The sequence below is a fragment of the Fukomys damarensis genome, unplaced genomic scaffold, assembly GCF_012274545.1.
Source record: "Fukomys damarensis isolate Sample0158 unplaced genomic scaffold, DMR_v1.0_HiC HiC_scaffold_16, whole genome shotgun sequence".
NCBI lineage: Eukaryota > Metazoa > Chordata > Mammalia > Rodentia > Bathyergidae > Fukomys > Fukomys damarensis.
Genome location: NW_022900928.1, coordinates 97,703,669 through 97,706,749, shown reverse-complemented (window position 1 = coordinate 97,706,749; position 3,081 = coordinate 97,703,669). Strand labels below are relative to the sequence as shown.

The 3,081-nt window shown below is 38.9% G+C and overlaps 1 protein-coding gene across 2 annotated transcripts in view; it reads left to right on the top strand.

Moving 5' to 3' along the window:
* The window catches only part of Ttc26 (tetratricopeptide repeat domain 26), a 55,557-nt gene that overhangs the window by 31,761 nt on the left and 20,715 nt on the right, over nucleotides 1–3,081 (top strand). The window lies entirely within an intron of this gene.

Sequence of the window (3,081 nt, the reverse complement as noted above, 5' to 3'; positions counted from 1 at the left end):
TTTTTTTTTTTTTTTTTTTTTTTTTTTTGGTACTTGGGATCGAACTTGGGATCTTGCTCTTGCTTGCCACTAAGCTAAATCCCCAGCCCTATAGCTGCACATTTTAATCACCGGTGAAGCTTTTGAAACTAATGATGGGCTCCACCCCCATAGATTCGTAATTCTATATTTTTTAATAAGGGGGAGCAGCAGGGTCTTCCTGTGTTTTCCAGGCTGTTCTTGAATTCCTGGGCTCAGGTGACCCTTCTTTCTCAGCTTCCTGTGTAGCTGGGATTGTAGGTGCACACAAATACACCTAGTCTTTCAAGGTTTCTTATTTAATGGTTGTGCTGGGATCCGGTATTTTTCTTAAAAGCTTCCCAGGTGGATACAATGTACAGCACAAGGTAAAGAAGCACTATAAATGTATGTGTATATGACTGGAAAGAACACGTCAGAGAGTAAGTGGGATTATCCTTGGGGAAGGGGATTGGAGAGAAAAGTGAGAATGTGGTCATTTCTCTTTTTGCTTCTGTAATGTTATATTTAAACTTTTCTCCCAATGGATGGATGGAGATATATATATATATATATTTCAAAACCCCGAATAAGACGATACAGGTAGTTATTAAGAATGTCAAATTTTGAGCCAAGATTGATGGCACATGCCCACAATCGTAGCACTCTGGGAGGCTAAGAGGATCACAAGTTCAAGCCCCACCTCGGCAATTTAACACCTTAGCAATATCCTGTCTCTAAATAAATAAACAAACTAAAAAAGGCTGGAGGTATCGCGCAAAGGCCCTGGGTTTAATCCCTAGTAGTGCACGTGCGTGCACATGCACACACAATTTTTGAAGTCAGAGCTCAAATTCAAAAGATCACATACTAGCTTTGTAACTTCAGGTAAATCACTAATACTGCTAAGTTTCAGCATTCCCATATTGAAGAATAAGGAAAAGTAAAGTCCCTTTTTTTTGTTTTGTTTTTATACTCAAGATTGAACCAGGACTGTGATACTGAACTTATGTGTACTTCAGAACTTTTAAAATTATTTTATTTTTATTTTAATTTTTAGGCAGGGTCTCATGAAGTTACCCAGGCTAGGATCAAACTTGTGATCCTCCTGTCTCAGTGTTCCAAAGTTCTGGGATTACAAGTGTGCACAACTCCCAGCCACTGATGTTTTTATGAGAATTAAATTTGTGTAAGGTGTCTAGCAAATACAGGTTGAGTACCCTTTATCTGAAATGCTTGGGACCAAAAATATTTTCAGGTTTTGAAATATTTTTATTTGCCCAATGAAATATCCTGGGGAAAGACCCAAGTCTAAATATGAAATTCACTTGTATTTCATATGTACTACATACAATTGGCCTGCGTGTAATTTACCTATTTTTAGTGAGCCTGAATTTTGACGGCAACCTGTCACATAAAATCATGTGTGGACTTCTCAGCACTGAAAATTTCAGATTTTGGAGCATCTTGGATTTTCAGATTAGTGACACATTTAAAAATGGTGCTGTTACTGTTTTCTTGTAGACAACAGTCTCAGAACTGCAAGAAGATAGAAAAGTCCTTTGACTTTGGTTGCAGGGCTAATTTGTGGCTTGTGACGGTAAACTGACTAGTAAACTGGCAGCCAGAGCCAGTTTCTTGGGAGGTTGAAAGGTGAAAGGGTGGGAAGAAGTTAGAAGCATTAAGCCAGGTACTTTGGAAGTGTAGCATTGAAAGAAAGGAGAAAAACAGTGCCCTATCCAGAGAGAAAAAGGGGCCAAGTGGGAGATTTGTCAAGAGAATACAAACCTCTGTGTGTAGTCAAAGATGAAAAGCAGGACTGGTGCTTCAGAAGATTAAAGATACAGTGATTAATGGAGAAATGAGGTCCAGATGGAATTAGAAGTCATGGGATCAAAAAGACAGGTGAAGGAATTACCTATGGCAAAAGAAGGGATATTGCAAAGAGGAACTAAAAATATGATCAAATAGATATTTTGAGGTAGAAAGAAACTATGTAGTCCATGCCTGATGGCCTTGATTTCCATATATTTATTTGTGAAACAACTATTATATGCCAGATACTGTCCTGGGCTCTAGAAATACAACAGCAAGCAAAACTAATTGTCCTAGCCAGTCATGGTGGACACCTGTAATCTCAGCACATGGGAGGCTAAGGTAGGAGAATCACTGTGAGTTCAAGGCCAGTTTGAGCTACATAATGAGTTCAAGGCCAGCCTGAACTATATAGTGAGACCCTGTCTCAACCAAAAATGGGAAAGAAAAAAAAATCAATCATCCTTGTATGGATTTTTAGTTTTTCTTTTTGGCGTGTATTATCACCTGACCACATCTAACCTGTGTGGTAGCAGAGAAGCCCAATGCTTATTAGAGTAGAAGGCATAGAGTAGGTGCTCGTGAATGCTCACCAAATTAATGAAGCCAAATATTACCCTCTTGAGTGTCACACAGTGAGCCCACTGTAACTCATTTCATCCTTGGAAGTAGATATGACAAGTGCCACAGAGAAATGAACAGGGAGGCTCAGAAAGGCTGTATGCAGCCCATCATGGAGGGCTTTTGGTTTGTTTTGTAGTACTGAGAACAGAAACATCATGGAGCTTTTCATGTCCATACAGAAGAGAATTTTATTAATTTTGGATACTTAGGAGTTTTCTGGGCTAGGAGTATGGCTAAGTGGTACAATGATTGCCTTACGTGAACAGTGACATATTTGGGGATTTTTAATCTCTGATTGAACAGCTTGCTTAACTTTTAAAATCTATACTACTTACTAAGATGTACCTTCAACAAGTTCATAGGTCAGGTTCAATCTTTAGCAAAAGAATACTTTTTTTTAACTTTTTTCTTTTTGGTACTGGGGATCGAACTCAGGACCTTGTGCTTGTGAGGCAGGCAGTGGAACCACTGAAGTAAATCCCCGGCCCCTTTAAAAAAAAAAAAATAATAATAATAACAAAATTCTCTGCATTTCTTACCAAGAGAAAAGGAATGTGCACAATAAGATTTATGCCTTTAGGCCAGGGATTTAGCACAGTGGTGCCGCTGCCTACCTCACAAGCACAAGAACCTAAGTTTGATCCC